Raw genomic sequence first — 22,344 nt, forward strand, 5'->3', positions numbered from 1 at the left:
TTCTTACATTTTTGGTAAATGCTTAGGTTATTGTTTAAATGTGGCTATCAGGATGGTTTTTTAAGGGTTTAGATAAATGTTATGCTGTTTGGATAATTTTTATATTTTTGGTCAATGTTAGTTTAGTTGGCAGCTAGGAGCAAATGATAGTGAAGAAGGGCAGTGTCTGTTACTATATTAGGTTCCAAATGATAAGGGTTTTATATGTTTTCCTTTAATTGGGAGGGTAATTTTGTTTTAGAAGGGAATGTAATAATGAGAATTTAAATACTTTATAGAAATAATGTTTACTATAATATGAATTGGAGTAAGGGATTGATATTGATTTATGTATATCTTTGTTGCAGAAAGTCAGAAGTCACTTTGTAGTAGTTTGTTTTGTGTTTTTTCACACCTTTTTAGTTCTGTTCCTTTTTCTTTGTAGGCTTCTTTGTTTCAATCTTTTAAGTTTTTATGTATATTTTGAAAATGCTTTAATAAAGCTTTCTTAAAAAAAAAAATGGAAATCAGAATCTGGTCCCTTGTGTGAGCTGCCTACCTCCTCTTGTTTTCTACTTGCCTTTTTAAAAAAACACACTTGCTGCTCACATTTTGCCATATAGCCATATAGTTCTCTGCTACTGCTGCCTTTTAAGATTATCTTCTAAAAATAAAGAGATAATGGGAAAAGCTACTACTGCTTTGGGAGAAGATGTTGCTCTGACTTACATTTTGTCAAGTTATGGAGAGCTCTTGGTAGTATGTCAAGATAAGGAATGAACAGGCAGAGTCTAATTACTCCTTATAGCTAACAGTGCCAACAATTCCTTGTGGGCCTCATGCAGATGCTGTCAGCTTTTGCTAGAAGGAGGAGGAGGAGGAGAAGGAGAAATCAATTTTGTGCAATCTGGTGTCCTCTAGGTATACTGAAGTACAATTCCCGATCAGTCTAGTCTGCATGGCAGTTGGCCATGCTGCCTGAAGATAATGGAAGCTCTACTCCACCTATCTAAAGGGCATCTACAGTATTGGTGAAATATGAAGCAACCAATGCCTGTGTTTCACCATTTTACATGACTGAAACACAGTATTTACCAGTTCCCATATTAATCTTGCAGCAAAATCCTATATACACCAACTTGGAAATACATTCTTGAACCATCATTGTCTTCCTCAGTCACATATAACAAAAACTTCTGATAGTAAGGTCCAGGCACCTACATGATCACAGAACATTGCTGGGGAAGTACTGTATAGGATGTCAAATCTAACAATAGGTCAACTGTTCTGATGTATTTAAGATTGCAGTCTGAACTTGAAAATAATTACAGTGTTAGGATTTTGCTTGCTTTTCCAGTGTTTAGTAATGGAAATAATAGTTCTAATGGAATTATCTTCCTCATGCAGTCTTCTTTCATTAGATGTTTTACCAAGCGTCTCTCTTTAGTATTTATTTGTCAGCTCATCAAATCTTTCCCGAGGAAAGATTCAGTTCTCAGCCTAATGATACTTCTAGCTATAAATAGCTGTGTGATTTTAGTCTACAACCAGACTCTTATTCCACGCCCCCCACCTTCCAACAATGCTCTCTTTTATTTCTCCAAAGTTTGCTTAGAATTTTGAGGAAGTAATTAGGATTTTCTGAAGCAGATCTGATTTTAGAAAACTGAACCACAACCTAAAAACAGTTTTCTAAAAGTATTACAATAAACAGGTAAGTTATATTTTTCTAATCCAACTCCTATTTTTGTACCTGTTTATAATATGTAAATAAGCATTTTTGAATATGGATTGCACAGGTTCATAGATTGTACGATGGCATGGTTTATTTATACATGATATGTTGAATAAGGCTCACATACCATGTTGAGACATTTATTTTAATCTTGGTTTATGGTTTAAGAACATAACCAGTGCTCTGCTGGATCGGACTCCTGGCCCATCTAGTCCAGTAGTCTGTTCTCACAGTGATCAACAAAATGCACAAGGAAGCCCACTAGACTCCCAGCAGATGGTCTTCAGAGGCAGTCACACTGCCATCAGGGCTAATAACCCTGATCAATCCCCATGACTTCCATGCATTGGTCCAACCCTTTTTTGAAGTAAGCTAAACTGGTAGCCAGCACTACAACTCATGGTAGCAAATTCCAAAGTTTAATTATGCATTGTGCAAAAATTATTTCCTTTTGTCTATAGATATTAGCTGGGTTCATATAATGCAGTCAGCCAACCCCAAACAAAACATATAAACTTGGTTCACATATCATGCAAAGCTATGATTTGTTCAGGAAACCCTAACTAGCTAAATTCATATATCATGTTAGCCATAAACCATGGTTTGCAAACAACAATGGCTAAGGCAAAATTAAACAATCCACATCATGGTTTAGTGATATGTGTGACATGGTTTATGACAATTAGAGGTATGAACCAGGCTACCATTGCTAGCTTCATACAGAATGTTTTAATGTACTATTGTACATCACCTAGAGTCAATCAAGTAAGCATATGAATAATGTAAAATAATAAAGAATGATTGGCTAGATCTGGATTCAGTGTATCACGTGAATACAAGCAACTGCTTTCAGCAAACCAAGGTTCAGCTGAGGACAGGAGAAACAAAGCTAAATGGTCCAAGACGGTTAGAGGAAAAGAGCAGTTAATAAATGCCAGTCATGCTATTTTCCCCACCAATCTTAGACACAACATACAGAGTGAAACATCTTAAGGTTTTGCACATTAAATGATTGACTCGTTAGTCAATAGCTACCCAAAGTACATATGATTGCCTTTCTTCCCCCAGGAGAGGCTGTATGCAAGAAGGAAATGTTTGGCAAGTGTAAGATTTCCTGAAATAGAAATGTTTGAGCTGATGAATTTCTACCTGTTTTGCAGCTGTTGTAGCATAAGAATCTTCCAAGGAAAAGATATGTGACAATCATTAAAACAAAGTGACAGCCCAAAATATGATTCTTCTGAAGAACTCAGCTGTAATGTTTCTTTTTACCAGATTGTGCAAGTGTGAATAAATTCCTATGGCAAATTCAAAATATCTTGGAATGTAATTAAATACACATACATGGGTTTGTTGACATTAGGAATTTTCTTTGAATCACTGAAAAATTGATTTTAAAAACAAAAATAAAACAAAAAATAAACAGGCCTGAAATTACTAGGCTCATGCATCACAGTAAGCTAAAATTAACCTGTTTTATGGCTTTAGTTCATTGTGTGAAGATAGGACTGCCAAACTTGAGCTTGAAAAATCCAGACAATCACCAGATGGCAGTAAAGTGTTGGTTATCCATATCTCTTTGCTGCCATCTGGTGGTCATGTGGGTTGCTGCAGCACATATTTGGTAGCTGTAATGAAGCTTATTATTTTGGGGAGGGACAAATGCTCATTTTGATAGATTTGCTACACCTGACTACAAATCTCTGCCCACTAGATGGCAGCCAAGAGTTTTTCTATAGCTCTTTGCTGCCATGCACTGATCATTAAGGTACTTGTCATCCAGATCCAGTAGGTCTACATTTTGGTAACAACAATGAAAGCTCTATTGTACGGACCTCCATTTAGCAGGTGTTGAATGCAATGGACCAATTTCCACTTCCCCACTATAACAGACATGCCATCTGAAATAGTTTGATGAAGTACTTGAATTCACATTATACAGTGTTATATTTCCATCATTTGTATACATAACATTTTATGCAAATGATATAAATTGCATCATTGACATCATTTTATATCATTTGACACGAATTGTATAATTTACATCATTTGCATAATGCCAGTACACAGATTCACTGTTCTTATAAATTCTAACCTGCCTAGGCATTACATGCTTAACAACTTGCTTAAGCATACCATGACTTCTAAGATTGATTGGGAATGCTGTCTGCAGTTTGCCATTCCCCAGCCAGGTCAGGAATTAAAATGGATGCAGAGAAATACTCTGTAATAGCCTTCACTTTGGGGCTTATTCTTCCCTCAAAATTCTTCGAGCCCAAAGCATTTGGTGTTAACTTCTGAGAAAAGTTAACATGTTAACAAAAGTGATAGGCATAGGCAAACCAATATTTGGTTTGGCCATTGTGGGTGCCATGTGGTACTTGGACAGATTTCTACTGCAACTCTCATTCATTCCTGCCATTTGGACTTGGTTTGCATTAGAAGCTGCCCTATATCAGATCAGTCCACATCAGACAGGTCCAAGACATTAACAACTATTCCACCCTGGCTTTTATGGTCTACTCTGGCATCAACTCTGCAGGGTTTCAGGCAGAGTTTATTTATGTTCCTGTAACTTGTTGATACCAGAGACTGAACTTTAATGCTACTGCGTTGAATATCCTGGTGTTATGCATTGCAGTCATTGTGTAGAGTCACACATTTGTATTGAATATAATTCATGCGTGCAACCAACCATAACAGAATACAATCTGTTTACATATTAACCATTGTCGGTGGTGTGGTGGTTGAGATGTTGGAGTGGCCCTGGAAGGATCCAGATTCAAGTCTACCTTCAGCCCTGGAATCTCACTGGGTGGCTTTGGGCAGGCCACTTTTCTCAGTCCAACTTACCTCACAGGGTTTTTGTTGTGTTGAAAAATGGGAAGAGGGAGTGTTCGGAATGGTGCCTTGAGCTCTTCAATGAAAGATGGGATATAAATCATCCTGGGATCATGTGTGAACTAGCCTAGATTTAACTTACAAAAATGATGTACGTGTGGCAATAGCTTCAGAAACTCATGGACCTCAGTGCTCCTCTTGGGGGTGCAGGGTTAGGCCACACTAGATATGGAAATGTGTAGATTTGTTTCAGCAAGATATGAATATACTATGAGTATGGAAAACAGAAGGGCTGAGCCTGAGGGCTTGTCTAAGATGATGCATGAATAGCTAAACCATATTCCAGCCTGAAAGGCTGTTGGGATAAAAGTTCCATCACATCTTCACTGGCTGTACAAGAAAAGAGTTGGCTAAGCCTGGAAGTCCCCCACTAATACTGGTCTGTGAAAGGGCTGACTCTACTAGCTAGGAATTCTAGTTCTCCATGACTTCTGAGTCAGGAGAGGCTGTGCATTTCTGAACCAATATTTGAATGCCAACCACGTCTGAACCTAAGGCAAAAAATGATGGGTGGGTGAGTCTGGAGACTGGGCAGTTGGCGTGCTGTTAACTGAGGAAACACTTGCTGAGGAAGAACAGTTAGAAAGTTTGGGAGTGCCCAATTAGTTCTTTGGCCAGGAGTACTATTACCAATTTTGGTTGCTTTATCAACCATGCCCTTTTCTGGACAGGGGTAAAGATAATCTTGCCGCAGCTGTTTCGATTGCTGTAGTGTGTTCTATGTGGAAGTATTCTTGTGCTTCATTCAGAGTACACATGTGTTGAAGCAACTGCACTGTCTAACTGTTAGCAACTGCACAAGGTTTAACGTTTTGTTATAGGCCTATAAAGCCATAAGCAACTTAGAATCAGGATACCTGGCATGTTGCTCTCCCCATTATATACCTGAATGGTAGCTACAGTGATTAGACGAGTGATGCTACATGTGCTACAACTCAGGCATCTGAAAGGGAATGCCAAGTGGATGTGGCTGTTGGGCAAAATGTCAGCAGCCACTTTTCACAGGATCAGAGCACCCCTCAACACAACTTCTAGGGAAGAATCTCTGTTAGCTGCCTTCTTGTTTGTGTAAGGCTGTCCCTGGTGAGGGAGTCCCTTCTTACATGTAGCATCTTCTGAAACTGGGGAAGACAGAGTGAGTATGTTCCCTTTCCAGCTATCCAATCAACTGGATCACAGAACCAGCCAAGCAACATAGGGTTAGATGCAGAGTAAAGGGTATGATGAAATTTCATCTGGGGCCCAAAAGCATAATTATTCCTGAGCTGCATGAAGATCTGATGTTATGTGGTAAGTATCCTGGAATGACAAGGAGATACTTGGCATTGATTAAGTGCTGAAGCCCCATTCAAGTCTGCAAGTTTGTTGCCAACTGTCTGTTCAAACAATTCAACTGTTTCTCCATATTAGACGTTTCCTGCTTTCCCACACCTTCTGCTACTTTTGAAACCAATCCAAAGTTTTTGTTTATCTCTGAACCCATTCCAAAGGTAGTGAAATGCAATCAGTGGAGAGTGATGGGCAAAAGGAGGGGGAACCTTGCCATTTGCTTCCCCCTCGTCTGCTCATTTCAGCCTTCTTTCAAGCAGAAATTACTCACATTAATCAAGAGAGAGAATGTGTTTGTAGCCTGTGAATTTGGTGCTGTGGAATCAAATTCCATCAGTGGCAGCAGGAGGACAGGAGCCTCTATCTCTGTCACACATGGCCTAATAGAGCCATTGCCAGAGGAAATTGGATGTGAGAATTCTCCTAAATAAATCTGCCCTTAAAAAAGGCCAGATCTACATGACAAATGGATACTTCTAACAGAAACCAGTACAGATGTCCAGTATGGCAAATTAATATGGATCACTCCTGTAGTTAGTGTCAAAGAAGGGAAGAGATGCTCTATAGAGAAAGGGCTTTGTAGCTGGATTGGCTTATGGCAGTCTGCAAAAGGAGAGGTGCACAACATGTTACTTGAGCATTGTATTGAGAATACAAAAGTAAGAAGGGCCCTGCTAAGTCAGTCCAAAAACCAGCATTCTTGTCCCACAGGGACCAACAGGATGTGTTCAAGCAGCTCATAAACATGGAGAGAAGAATTACAGCTCTGCAGTACTTATTTTAGATATGCTGCCTGTGATTTTGGAGCTATTATACACCCATGAAGAGTACAGTAGTAACGACTGATAGCCAAAATATGGATATGGAACAAAGGGATTGTAGGATAAAAAGCAAGGTAGGAGCCAGGACTTTGGTTTATGTATTGCTGGGGTTTGCAGAACATGCAAGATAAGCTAAAAACAGGGCCAACTAATCTGTGGTTCTGTATGTCGTAGAAACCCAGACATTTTTTTATCATGTCGATGGGTCCATCATGCTAAGCCATAATATGGTTTATTTGCCTAGCATATTGCTGCAATTGTGTTTGGTTAACCTACGTTTAGGGATTAGTGTGTCATGTAGGCCCAACCACTATGTGGCCATCATTGAGACCCAGCTTTCTAAATCATCAGCCTCAGCCCAATGAAGCCCTTGGCCTAATTTCAAAGGTCATTTGCAAGTGATCATTTCAGACCACTTGAAAGGACCCTTCTCTATCAGGCTGCTGCATGAAGAGAAAGAGAAGGAGAAAAGAGGGTGCTAGTGAGCAAGTTGGGGAAGGAAGGTTTCAAATTGGACACCTCCAGACTCTCACATCAGACAAGCTTGGATACATCCAATACACATCTTCTCTCAAGCATATGATTTGGCACATAAGCAAGAGGCAGATTAGCCCCAAACGTTGTTTCTCCAGGAGGTGCTGCAGGCAGTTGAGGAAGAACTTCGTGCCAGGGTGGAAAAAAGGGGAAAGCTGAGATTTTTTTCCTTCAGCCCCAGAATGATGTTTGGGCCTTCCAGGTGAAAGAGAAAGGAGCAGAAGGAAATTGAACAGAAGGAAAATCTGATTCAAGGATCTTTATTCAGGTAGATATAGCTAAATGTCTACGTAATTAGAATTGCACTGAGTTTAATCTTTTTTTGTAACTATTTTTATTCTCATTTCATAATTTAAGGGAATCTGTGCCACTGATCTCTTAAAAAGAGTCACACAAATACAATACACTTAAGAGTCTCTTAAAAAGGGTCGCCCAAATACAGTACAGTTCAAATGCCAAATCAAAGGCAAGTTTACCAGGAACATTCAAGGAGATAGTCACAGAAAATAAAGCATAAATCCTGATGACGCGTCCAAACCTACTATTCCTTATTACTCTGTGATGCAGTGGTTCCTAGATAAACTTGCTTCTCACAGACTTCCAACTTTTAATTGGAGGATTTTAACCTTATTCCTTCATCTTCCTGGAGGCTTCAGGAGTCCCAATCTAGAGCTCCCTACACCTCGCCTCCATTTTCCAGGAAAGCCAGCTTTGCATATTACCATGGACCATAAATTTGGAGTACTGCCCTTCAGTTTTCTCAGCTTTGCCTTTCCCCATTCTTTCTCTCTCTCTTCTCTCTCTCCACCCCTCCCCCAATCCTGGTTTCAAGGATAAACTTTTTACCAGCAGGGTGGGGCTGGGAATCTTCTTTTGGGCATGTCTGCACAAGCCTGTCTTTTTTTATCCTCCTCCTTTTCAAGGCTTAAATTTCAAAAGTGAGGGAACTATTTATCCTCTAGCCAAAGGAGTGGGTCTTTGGGGCATCCCCTTGTATGTGGTAATCAGGCACCTTTTACCCATGAAGCAAAGAGGCTGATTTTCCACCTGAGATTTGGTTTTGGATATGTCTGAGTGAGTGCGGGGGTAGGACAGGGCTTGCCTCCCTTGCCTCTGTGCAGCCAATGCCAAAGTGGATGAGGACTTGCCCATTCCCTAAAGGATCACTTTCAGAATCCCCAGCCAGCATGGCCAGTGGCCATCAGGAGGACATGAGGTGGAATGAATCTGGCTTAGCTGCTTACTTGAAGTAGGTACTCACTCATACTAGCTAATTGCCTCTTCTCATTCTATCACTCACTGGCTCACATGCTGTAAGCCATAATGTTTAGTGTCCAACTATGGTTTGTTCAGGGACGTGGTGGCACTGCGGGTTAAACCGCTGAGCTGCTGAGCTTGCTGATCAGAAGGTCGGAGGTTCGAATCCGTGTGAAGGGGTGAGCTCCCGTTGCTAGTCCCAGCTCCTGCCGACCTAGCAGTTCGAAAACATGCAAATGTGAGTAGATTAATAGGTACCGCTTCGGCGGGCAGGTAACAATGTTCTGTTTAGTCATGCCGGCCACATGGCCACGGAAGTGTCTATGGACAAACACTGGCTCTTCGGCTTTGAAACGGAGATGAGCACCACCCCCTAGAGTCGGACACGACTGGACTTAATGTCAAGGGAAACCTTTACCTACCTTTACTATGGTTTGTTCAACAAACCACGGTTTAAAAACCTTTACCTTACCATGATGCATGATTCCAGCCAATGTTTTAATGGCCTGAAAGGAGAATAATGGGCAGAGTAGACTGCATCTCTCAGCTGCCCTTCAGGCAGCTAGTCCCTTGAAAGTATGTGTTCCGTTTCAACTGATTTACCTGTCCCAGGGAGTTTTTTGAGCTGACCTGACACAAACAAGCAATTTCATTATGCAAAAAGGCAAGATGAAAAAATGGTCCAAGAATGTATCCTGAAGGTCAGAGCCTGGAGCAGAGCAGCAAATGCCAGGAAGAATCCCTCTGCATCTTGAAGACAAGCAGGCTTGTAGGTAAGCTTATCTTGACTTGAACATTAAAGGTCAAGTGCCTACTTCCTCAGAACATGGAACTCATTCTGGTTTTTTTTTCCAAAGGAGACCACGTTTTCTATCATCTGAGAAACAAAGCAAATTAATGTTCCAATCCTTGTTACCTAATTAGAAAAAACTCACTTCTGACAAGTACAATCTTTCAGACTTTCTGGCTTGTGCATCTATCTTGAGATTTGGGTGTTTTGAAGGAATGCTTATCTGTCTGGGTGACTGCTAATTTATTTTTAGTTGTAAGACTGGGAATAAGAGGAATGATTGGTGTTTTGTTTTAGGGTAAGTCTTTTCCCCATTTGAAGAGCAGATCATGTGGACTGGAAGGGATGATCTCACAGCCAAAATATCCTCTGTGTACCAGGCAGAGGCAAATTACCGTTCATCCATTCAGATTAACAAAAGGATAGTGATTTATATCCTGCTCTGGAGGTACAAGGTTTGAAAGGCAGAAGATACGGTTTTATAGTTACTTTGAGTAATAGTCTAGATTGCCAAGGTCATAACATTTCCATCCAATCATACTAATATCAAACAACATTCACATGAGCTGTTGTTGTCTGTCTGAGTCAGGTTTATAGCCCTGTTAAACTCTTTCAAATGGTTGTCAAAGGACCAGGCAGAGAACTAGAAGCATTTATAGGAAAGAAGAGCTAGTATCTTCCTGGTAGTCACATTAATGTGCATTCTTTCACTCCTTGGTAGCTGAGCCCTATTCTCCCTTTGTGACAAAGCTGGCAATTGGTGTTGTCCTTACAATTTTAATGTGGAACAAATTAAGGATTCACCTGACTGTGCTTTCCATCCCACCCAGTGTCATTTGCAGGCAGGAAAAGCAACCACGCATTACTGTCCTTGACGTGGGGTAGGCTTGGGGGATTGGGGCAAGTTCCATGGGTTGGAGGCTTTAGCTATCTTATAAACTGTTGATCCCCACTCTGCTGGGCAAGCTCAAGGAAGAACTACACAGTCTTCCATAAAGTATCTTTAATGCTAACCTTGGAATCAATACCAATTTCTGGAAACTGTAAGAAGAATTCCTGACCTTTATTTATAGTGAGTTCATTAAGGTGAGGTCTCTTTGAATGACTGGAAATGTTTCTTTCCACAATTCTTGCCCCTTGGTCTGAGTTGCCATTTACAAAAGAAGCAAGCAACAGCTTCTATCTGTCTTCTGATTGTTTATATCTACACTCCCTTCCATTACTTCCCCAGCCTTCCCACCATTCTTCACCCAAGTGACAGGTCTGCATGCTAGTGACCTGCTATTTGGGCTAAAGCTTGAGGGGTGCTATACTCATGTCCAAAAATAACCTGGCTGGCAAGTCTGTTGAGCAAAGGAGGAGTGCGGGGGCAAGATAGGATCCTCTTTCATCCCATGCCCCTTACCTCTCTGCTGACTTGCCAGCCAGGCTATTTTTCAACATGGATTTATTACTCTGCTAGAAGACTGGTAGACCCATGTTTGAAATATTTCAAGTGACAGGTCAGCAACACAGTAGAGAGGTTGTGAGGAGCATTGGAAATTTCCCTCTCACTTCATCCTGCATCTTTTCAGGACACCTGTGAATTGACATTCAGGCTAAAAGGCAAAACAGAGAGAATTCTTGTTAATTTTGCCCCAGCTATAACCCAAAATAAGCATTCAGGGCAATAGCTGTACTGGCAGTGAGTGGCCATGCCCCAAATGTAGCCTGTAAAATAGCCCAGAAGTAGTCTGTAAAGTAGGCAGAGTGGTATTTCTTCCAAATAATAAAAACAGTAGAAAATTTGGCCATGTGAAATACCTTCTCCTTTCAGCAGAAGCAGTGGAGAACTTCTAGTGCACTGATTTGCAACAGAACCAACAGCATACAGTTGGCAGAACCTGGTTCTCTTTTCTGGTTTAAACTGAGCACTTTCTCCAGGGAGCACTGATTGTGTTTTTTTTAAATGCAGATCTGGTGGCTTTTCAAAAGACTGCTAAACCTGCGTTTAACCAATAGGTCTAGTACTCTGACCTGACAGGTGCCTTAGAATGTGCCAGCCAAGCATTACACAGGCAGACCTCTCTGTGGAAGGCAGGTCTCAGGTCCTTCCCAAAGTCCAAACCGAACATGGTCATTCAGTAGAAGGGAGGGGTATCAGGAGACTGAGAGTTCTAGTCCTGCCTTGGGCCTGAGAGCCGGCTGGGTGACCTTGGGCCAGTCGCTCCCTCTCAGCCCAACTCACCTCACAGGGTGGTGGTTGTGGGGAAAAGAGGAGGAGGAGGGAGTATGAGGTATGTTCCCTGCCTTGAGTTATTCATAAAAATAATTAAGGTGGGATAAAAAAAAATCTAACAATAAATAAAATAAATATGCCCCCAGCAAGTAATGAATAGTAATGAATAGCACACCAGCATTATTAATAAAGCATCATAGATCATTCACACAGTAACAATTGTGATGGAATAAGGGGAAAACCCTGCTTTAAAATTGGAATAGCTAAAGACAAAAGTAAGCTTCTTCCAAGCTGGGTTGAGGATGAGCCAAAAGTAGGTTCATAAAGATATGTCCTTCAAGCATTGTTAGCAAGGGATTTTCATGCCATGGTTAGCAGAAGATGACAATGAGCCCAAAGGCATTCTTTCCCACCTGCTCTCTGTCACCTGGCTGGCTGTTTCCGCTGGGTAGCCTATTTTGGGTTTCTTCTCTTGGCCACTATTCATCTTTGTTTTTATGGTACCTGTGTAGGTGTATAGATGACATCAAACAAAAAAGCTCCTTTTTAAATGATACAGAACAAAGGAAAGAGGCTACAACCTTGGCCACAGTTGATGAGTAACCAGATATGGCCTTTATTCCAGATACCAGGGTTACTATTTTATCACTTACTATAAAGTTGTCACTGACTGCATTCACGCACCAAACGAAGCCACTGGTTGTTTAACCATGGTTTCTTAATTAGCTGAATTCATACATCATACAAAGCCAGAATTCCTTCCTTTGCCATTTTCCTTCTCTCCCCTTTTCCTTTCCTTTTCCTATCTGCACATGAGGAAAGCAAATGAAACATCTGCCTATTGCTAAATAAAATGAACAAAAGTGTTGCAAATAGATGAAATGGACTTTTCTGTCCATTGCTTGTATTTTTGAAGCAATTGTTTGTCTTCGGAGTGTTCATCAGAGAAGGACATATTATCCAAAACATTGTTTAAAAAGTGACAACTAAACATTAAAAGATTAAAGACTTGATGCAGGCTGAAGGGGAAACTGCACTGCTTTTAGTTAAAAGAATCTTTAAAAAACTAATCTAGCATAGATATCTGTCACATACAAAATTGTTGTTGTTGTTGTTGTTGCTCTAACCTTTCCTCCAAGATGTTCAGGGTAATATTTAATTATTTCCCTACTCCTTCTATCCTTGGAACATTCATTGGATGTAGAAACAGAGAGAAAATCATGTAGCTAATATCTTGCAGCAGAAAGAACAAAGACATTCATGGCATCTTGACTGCTTACATGAGTATTACAACAGGCAGTCTTTAGACTTGACTCCACTTCATTAGATGCATGATTGAAGTTTCATGACTGATGGCAGCAGGTTAGGCTCTGAAATGGCGATTAATTGAGCAGGGATCTGAATCTTCTTCTTTAATATCATTAACTAAACAACAGTAAGTCATCATGACAAGAAATGTCTTTATTGTTGCAGATCAGCAATCATATGCATGGATTGCTTGGGAAATACCCTCTCCTTGCAACAGAAATAGACCTTTAAGGGAAAAGGAGAGGACTAATTTCTTCTGCAAGAAACCACTGGTGTAAAAATCACTTCATCCCCTGAGTTGTTCTGCAAGATTTTAACATTGTCCTGCTTTTTTGTTCTAATCAGTGGCAGCCCCTTTGGATGCATGAATTGCTGCCCAGACAAAAAGCTGCTCTGGCTTTAGCAAGGGGGATAACCACTTTCTCCCACACCAGGCTGCACACCCTTCTGGTCTTCTGAATAACATCCTCTGCATCCCCTTGTCCCTTTTCAACCAAGTCAATGCCTGTGGTGAGTTGAATGCCTTCAGTTCTTTGCTTCACACCCAGTAGCCTCAGACAATTAAATATTGACCTTTATAGCCATGGTTTATTAACTTGGTGTCTTGCTATGTGAAGGCTGAACATTTACAGGTGGGAAGGGAGACAAAAGCCACACACACACCTAAGGGCTGACAGAAAGTGGAGCTGAAAGTTATACCACAAACAAAAAGAGCACTCTTGGACAGAAAACAACAAAAAAGTCCAATTTAACAATTTCCATAGTGGAAGTTAGAGCAGATTTTCCAAAGATGTTATTTAATTGGCAATACAATTCGGGGAAGTGTCAGCATCTAAAATACAGGGAGTGCCATCCACTTAGATGACAGGACAGCCAGAAGCCCCTGACAGGCAACTTGAGATCTGTTTTCATTTTGAAGTGCTCATTAATTAGGAATTAATAATAAATTGAATTAAATTATAGATATCAGCAAGGTTCTTTCTAGACGCAGAAGGAGTTGTCCTGAGGATATCATGTCACCTACTCCATGTAGCACAAATGTTTAAATGTAAACATATTGTGTTCCTCAACAGACCAATCTCCTTCTGAGGAAGAGAAGGAGGAGGGGAGGTTTGATAAGGACTGGATGAGTGCAATTTCAAAGAAGACGACCCCAGCACTGCAGCAGAGCAGCACAGAACCAAATTCCATCATCAACTCTGCTGCTGTGGAATTTGATCCTGATACAGAGACATGACTGCTTATGTGAGCATCAATGACAAGTCAAAACCCAAATATATGAGAGGTGAATTACAGGTAGTCCTTGCTTAACAACCATTCGTTTAGTGACGGTTCAGACTTACGATGGTGCTGAAAAAACCAACTTGTGACCGGTCCTCACACTTACGACTATCACAGCATTCCTGCGATCACGTGATCACGATTTGGGCACTTGGCAACTGGTTTGCAATTATGACTGTCAGAACTTCCCATGGTCACATGATCACCATTTTCGACCTTCCTGGCCAGCTTCTGGCAAGCAAAATCACTGGGGAACTGCGTGATTTGCTTAACAACCACATGGTTCGCTTAACACTCACAGTGATTTGCTTAACGACTGCCTCAATAAATTTTGTAAAATCAGGTCAGGTTCACTTAATGAATGCTTCACTTAGCAGCCAAAATTCCAGTCCCATTAAGCAAGGACTACCTGTACTTGAAAAAATGTTGTTAGGAATATGGAATTATTTCCATGTGATCTCCTCTGGCATTCAGGAGTAAAGGCACTTCCTCATGCCAGCATTAATGTGCATTCATCCTGTTGCTGAACTGTCAGAAAGTATGCCAACATAATTTCTGCTGCCCCCATAGCTGAACTTTAATATGCCTCAGCAGCATTGTTACAGATGTAACAATGGACAATTTCAGGGCAATGATTAGTGGGTTCCCCAGCTTCATTTCCCCTCCCACCCAGTGCCACATATTGGTGGGAAAAACCACCACCAATTGTTGTCCATAATGTATGACAGGGTGAGGTTGAGGGACTTCCTGCTTCATCCTGCTGGCAAGTTAGTCATTTTTTTTAATGACTTTTTTGCCATAGAGTATTGAGTACTGAGTATTGAGGACCTGTCAGTCACAATGGAGCTCACATGCAGATCAACAGAGCTCTCTGCTTTATCACTCACCTCAACTCTGCCCTGTAATAGCATTTTCAGAGCCTCAGAGAGACTCACATCCTGGTCGCCTGCATATTCCTCAGCTAAGGTATCTGGGAAATGGCCTCTTCACTGGTTCACAGAGAGGCTGTTAGTCAAACCTGAAAAAGCCTCTGCCTTAATAAGCAAAGAGATAAATTAGGTTCTAAAGTGAAAGCAATTCACTCAAGATTTCTGTAACCTATTGTATTTCTTTTCAGCAACTCTTGTTAAAAATCTCTGGGAAAATCTTATTTGCTGCTGAAGTCAGCCTCCAAGAGCTTGACTTGCCTCAGCAATGGGTCACGCAGCATTTTTTACTTCTGTCATGATCCATCAGTCAGGATATTACTTATGCACAAACATCAGCAGAGCTCCCTTCTGCTTTATCCTTCTCCCCTTGTATGCCTCCTCAATAATCAGCTGGAACATTTTTTATTTTTTAAGTTTTTGCATAGGACAATAGAATCTAAAGATTCCCTATTGCAATGTTCCTCAACCTTAGCAACTTTAAGATGTGTGGACTTCAACTCCCAGAATTCCCCAGCCAGTCCACACATCTTAAAGCTGCTGAGGTTGAGAAACACTGCACTAGAAGATCAACAGTCCTATGGCAACCAACCAACCAACCAACCAACCAATAACCAACTAACAGGTCAACTCTGCACAGCCCCGGTGTCCAGTCTCACTTGCAGGTCAAGCAATATTGGATGTTGAGGGCAGTGCTTGGCAAAAGGAGAGTAATCAATATTCAGGTAGATTTACTGATAGATACAGATACAGGTTTTGCCATGAGAAAACAACCAAACAAAAATGGCTGCTCAAACTGAGTGTCTGCTTTGTCTTGCAGTTAAAGCCAAAGTGGCCATAGAACGTAGTGCCCAGTGACCTGTCAGAGAGATGGCTTGCCCACAGTAGCCCACAGCAACTGGATATGTCTATGTCTCTGACACCATTATGGTCAGCCTCATCGCTAAGGTGTTGTAACAAACTTGTGTTGGGAGAGGAGAGAAATCACCATTTGAACAGTGGAACAACTAAAGATAGCTTCCAGCTGCCTCTGCAGTGGCCCAGCAGTGAGACAGAGGGAACATCGTGAGGACACGCCCCATAAAAATAGTTTGTGAGGCATCCTTGTGCCACAGTCAGAGGAATGTAAGCCCTAAGTGGTGCCAACCATGAGCAAATGGAAGCTTCCAGTGCAAAATCCTTGGTCATGGAACAGTCAAAGTCCAGGAACAGTGACAGAGAGAGCTGGATTCTGTGTTATTCTACCTTGAAATCTTTGTCTTCCTGATACTGACCTCTATATTGACCTGTCTAATCTTGGAATTAAACCTGGAATTAAATTGTCTAATCTTGGAATTCTGCTAGCTTTATTTGATTTCCAAGCCTCAGACCTGCTTTGTAAATCAGCTGTATATATGCAGTCTTGACCCCTCTAATCATACTCCTGCCTTGTAGGTCAGGATCCAGATGGTCTTATATGATTCTTTGATCATTGGCAGAGCCCCTTCCCAGGTCCTTGAGTAACTAAGGAGAGATTTTCATTTTTTAGACCTGGCATATATCTTCAGCAAAGGATCGTTACCTTGCTGTGGTGCTGGAGCTTGAGCACCTCAATGATGCCATGAGCTAAACTGTGAAGGGCCACCCAAGATGGGAAGGTCATGACAGAGAGGTCAGACTAAATGCGATCCCTGGGGAAGGTAATGGCAACCCACCCCAGTATTCTTGCCGTGAAAACTAAATGGATCAGTACAACCAGAGATATGTCGGTATACCATCGGAAGATGAGACCCCCAGGTCGGAAGATGGTCAAAATGCTACTGGGGAGGAACCGAGGATGAGTTCAACTAGCCCCAGATGTGATGATGCAGCTAGCTCAAAGCCGAAAGGACGGCTAGCGGCCGACGGTGCTGGTGGTGAAGGGCGAATCCGATGTTCTAAGGATCAACACACCATTGGAACCTGGAATGTAAGATCTATGAGCCAGGGCAAATTGGATGTGGTTATTGGTGAGATGTCAAGATTAAAGATAGACATTTTGGGCATCAGTGAACTGAAATGGACTGGAATGGGCCACTTCACATCAGATGACCACCAGATCTACTACTGTGGACAAGAGGACCACAGAAGAAATGGAGTAGCCTTCATAATTAATAGTAAAGTGGCTAAAGCAGTGCTTGGATACTGTAATGGTTGCCCAGCCCAAATACTCAGACTCACAAGAGGTTGCTAAATGAAATCTGATTTATTAGGGAACTTAGGACAAATACAGAGAAAGCTGAGAATGACAGAAAGCGCGCCAAATACAAACTTAAAACCCTCGTTGCAAACGTAACCCCGCCTCCCTACCAGCAGAGCCGCCCATCCCAGGTGCTGGCAACCGTCAGATCTCCTAGCCTGGGAAAGTAACCTTGAACACAGGAGATAACCCAAATACATTCCAAGTTCACAGCCAAGAGATAAACCACTCCCAACAGGAACCATCCTCCCGGCAAAGATGAAACACGCATCCAGCTAATGACATGCTAAACGTTACGATGTATCAAACACATTGAAACGGCGAACATGACATACAATCCAAAAAATGATAGAATGATCTCAATTCAAATTCAGGGCAAGCCATCTAACATCACAGTGATCCAAATATACGCCCCAATTACAGATGCTGAAGAAGCTGAAGTAAAGCAGTTCTATGAGGACCTGCACCTACTGGACAACACGCCTAAAAGAGATGTTATTTTCATAATGGGAGACTGGAATGCTAAGGTGGGCAGTCAAACGACACCTGGAATTACAGGTAAGCATGGCTTGGGAGAACAAAACGAAGCAGGACATAGGCTGATAGAATTTTGCCAAGACAACTCACTCTGCATAACAAACACTCTCTTCCAACAACCTAAGAGACGGCTTTATACATGGACTTCACCAGATGGACAACACCGAAATCAGATTGACTACATCCTTTGCAGCCAAAGATGGCAGACACCTATACAGTTGGTAAAAACAAGACCTAGAGCTGACTGTAGTTCCGATCACGAACTTCTTCTTGCACAATTTAGGATCAGACTAAAGAGATTAGGGAAGACCCACAGATCAGCTAGATATGAGCTCACTAATATTCCTAAGGAATATGAAGTGGAGGTAAGGAATAGATTTAAGGGACTGGACTTAGTAGATAGGGTCCTGGAAGAACTCTGGACAGAAGTTCGCAACATTGTTCAGGAGGTGGCAACAAAATACATCCCAAAGAAAGAGAAAACCAAGAAGGCAAAATGGCTGTCTGCTAAGACACTAGAAGTAGCCCAAGAAAGAAGGAAAGCAAAAGGCAACAGTGATAGGGGGAGATATGCCCAATTAAATGCAAAATTCCAGAGGTTAGCTAGAAGAGATAAGGAATTATTTTTAAACAAGCAATGCGCGGAAGTGGAAGAAGACAACAAAATAGGAAGGACAAGAGACCTCTTCCAGAAAATTAGAAACATTGGAGGTAAATTCCAGGCAAAAATGGGTATGATCAAAAACAAAGATGGCAAGGACCTAACAGAAGAAGAAGAGATCAAGAAAAGGTGGCAAGAATATACAGAAGACCTGTATAGGAAGGATAACAATATCGGGGATAGCTTTGATGGTGTGGTCAGTGAGCTAGAGCCAGACATCCTGAAGAGTGAGGTTGAATGGGCCTTAAGAAGAATTGCTAATAACAAGGCAGCAGGAAACGACGGCATCCCAGCTGAACTGTTCAAAATCTTGCAAGATGATGCTGTCAAGGTAATGCATGCTATATGCCAGCAAATTTGGAAAACACAAGAATGGCCATCAGATTGGAAAAAATCAACTTATATCCCCATACCAAAAAAGGGAAACACTAAAGAATGTTCAAACTATTGAACAGTGGCACTCATTTCACATGCCAGTAAGGTAATGCTCAAGATCCTTCAAGGTAGACTTCAGCAATTCATGGAGCGAGAATTGCCAGCTGTAGAAGCTGGGTTTAGAAAAGGCAGAGGAACTAGGGACCAAACTGCCAATATCCACTGGATAATGGAAAAAGCCAGGGAGTTTCAGAAAAACATCTATTTCTGTTTTATTGACTATTCTAAAGCCTTTGACTGTGTGGACCATAACAAATTGTGGCAAGTTCTTAGCGGTATGGGGATACCAAGTCATCTTGTATGCCTCCTGAAGAATCTGTATAACGACCAAGTAGCAACAGTAAGAACAGACCATGGAACAACGGACTGGTTTAAGATTGGGAAAGGAGTACAGCAGGGCTGTATACTCTCACCCTACCTATTCAACTTGTACGCAGAACACATCATGTGACATTCTGGGCTTGAGGAATCCAAAGCTGGAGTTAAAATCTCTGGAAGAAACAATAACAATCTCAGATATGCAGATGATACCACTTTGATGGCTGAAAGCGAAGAGGAACTGAGGAGCCTTATGATGAAGGTGAAAGAAGAAAGTGGAAAAGCTGGCTTGCAGCTAAACCTCAAAAAAACCAAGATTATGGCAACCAGCTTGATTGATAACTGGCAAATAGAGGGAGAAAACGTAGAAGCAGTGAAAGACTTTGTATTTCTAGGTGTGAAGATTACTGCAGATGCTGACTGCAGTCAGGAAATCAGAAGACGTTTAATCCTTGGGAGAAGAGCAATGACAAATCTTGATAAAATAGTTAAGAGCAGAGACATCACACTGACAAAAAGGTCTGCATAGTTAAAGCAATGGTGTTCCCCGTAGTAACATATGGCTGCGAGAGCTGGACCATAAGGAAGGCTGAGAGAAGGAAGATAGATGCTTTTGAACTGTGGTGTTGGAGGAAAATTCTGAGAGTGCCTTGGACTGCAAGATGATCAAACCAGTCCATACTCCAGGAAATAAAGCTAGACGGCTCACTTGAGGGAATGATATTAAAGGCAAAACTGAAGTACTTTGGCCACATAATGAGAAGACAGGACACCCTGGAGAAGATGCTGATGTGGAGAGTGGAGGGCAAAAGGAAGAGGGGCCGACCAAGGGCAAGATGGATGGATGATATTCTAGAGGTGACGGACTCGTCCCTGGGGGAGCTGGGGGTGTTGATGACCAACAGGAAGCTCTGGCATGGGCTGGTCCATGAAGTCATGAAGAGTCAGAAGTGACTGAACGAATAAACAACGACAATATATTTATAATTTTTTTTTAAAGGTTTTCCTTGGGAGACTCTCCCAGCACCAACTTTGATGTGATCTAAGTGCTAGATTTTAATGCCACTTTATTTTTCTGGGCTTTCAGCTTGTAACATCAGATTGTCTCCTTTATTGTTTTACTTGTTCTTAAGGAGATTTATGAGCAATTTTTAATGGCTACATGTGGTTTTGTTTATGAAGTGTTTCAGTGTTTTAAAAACTATTTCACACCTGTCAGTTTTTAGTCAAGATCAATATAGACATTTTCAAAATTAATGAAAGTAGAAGTAAAGTAAATCAGTGGGGAAATCTGGATTGATTATGTGTCTTTATAAAGTACTGTATGCACTTGGCATCAAACAGTTTTTCTGTTGTTGTTGTTGTATAACTGCAAGGGTAAACCTGCACAGTGATGTTTTGTGACAGATCTTTGTTTTTGTCCATTATTATTGCCTTTGAGACACCTCTGTATTTGGACAATTATGTGCTGAGATTAGTTTAAATAAATCAATAAAGACTCAGACTGTTCACCTTTAATGTTGTTGGGGTAGGAATTGTGCAGAAAAGGAGCCATTTGTTTGCCAGTGTTGGTTTGGCATCAACCATCTTTGGTAAGATGGTATGCAAATGGTGTTAATTATGCAAATTATAATTATATAAAATTAAAATTACATGAAACTAAATTAAGCATCTTAACTGCAGCCCTCCAGCTCATGAAAGATTTCTGATATAGTTTTCTATGCGGAACAAGCTCTCAACACTGCACTAAATAATCAGCTTCTATCCGTTATTTTAAAAATCAGGTTTTCCCCTTGGATATTTAGCTATTTCAAACAGGAACGGGTGTTAGTCTGTGGGGAGTCCTAATAAGTTGAGAGTTCCAAGATTCCAAAATCTGAGCAACGTCAATTTATTAGGCTGCATATCAAATGTGCTACTTATGCAAACCAGACAATACATTAGCATACCTATGTTTCTGTAATTTCCTGTCAGCTGGAGGGGAATCTGCCCTGTTTTTCACTTGTGAATGCCCTGGGAATTGCAAGATTTTGATAGCAGAAAGAAGGAAGCCTGTTCTCACTTCCTTACCTTCAGAAAGAAATATGTATCACTGCCTGTTCTTCCTAAAGATGGGAGAATGGGAGTCATCTGGGTTTGTGTGATATTTCTTAGTGATGCATGATGCTCATAGCAGTAGCAGCTTCTGTACACAGACTGCAGAATGTGCCAAGCATGTGGCTTCACGGTTGCATTTGAATCCATGAAGGTTCAAATCGTTTTCAAGTATGTTGAAAATTGGACTAATTTGGTATCTGTAATGTGCCTAGAACCTTGGGTACTTTTTCTCCATTGGGAGAATGAGATAGGAGTAAATTGTGGATTTCATAAGCATAGGGCTTGATGGAGTGAAATCTTATGAGTAAAACAAATGAGGTCCAGCAACCATTTTCTGAATATGAACAGAAATATGTTAGATGTAACATTATTTTAATCATTTTGCCAGTTCCTGAAGAACTGAAAAATGCCATAGGCTAAAAGGTGCTTTGCATAATTCTGAACCATTTGAAGGCTATACTTCGAAGTACCTGACCCAGGACAGATCTTTGTTAAGCTACAGCTAAAACACTCCTGTAAGGAGGTGTGTATGTGTTCGTTTGTAAGTGTGTAGAGAGAGAGGGAGAGTTAAGTGCAAATATGTCTAGGAGCTGAAGCCCCTTCCCTGTGAACAATTCCAGTAAGGTGGGGGCTAGTAAGGTGGGGGCTACTCACTAAAGCATGACAGGCAGCATGCAGGCCGCAAGGGGATATTGATTACTTTTACAGTGTAAACTGACACAGCCTATTTGGATGATGTAATGAAGACAGATGATTCTGGTCTCTTCTCAGCTCAGCTTGGAGGAGGGGTTGCAGAAGTGGTGGAGAGAGAGAGGCATCATCAATCAGATCCTGAAGATGCACTCCATAGCTTTTCCCACCTTTGATCTTCCACCCAATCTCTTTTTCACATCCCATTTCCCCAGGCTCTTTTGTTCACACATCTTGGCTATGCTGTACACTGCCCTTTCCAACTTCCTTTGCTGCAGGAGCTCATTTTCTCAGAAATGAGCTAGCTCT

Source organism: Candoia aspera, chromosome 3 (genome assembly GCF_035149785.1).
Source record: "Candoia aspera isolate rCanAsp1 chromosome 3, rCanAsp1.hap2, whole genome shotgun sequence".
Lineage (NCBI taxonomy): Eukaryota > Metazoa > Chordata > Lepidosauria > Squamata > Boidae > Candoia > Candoia aspera.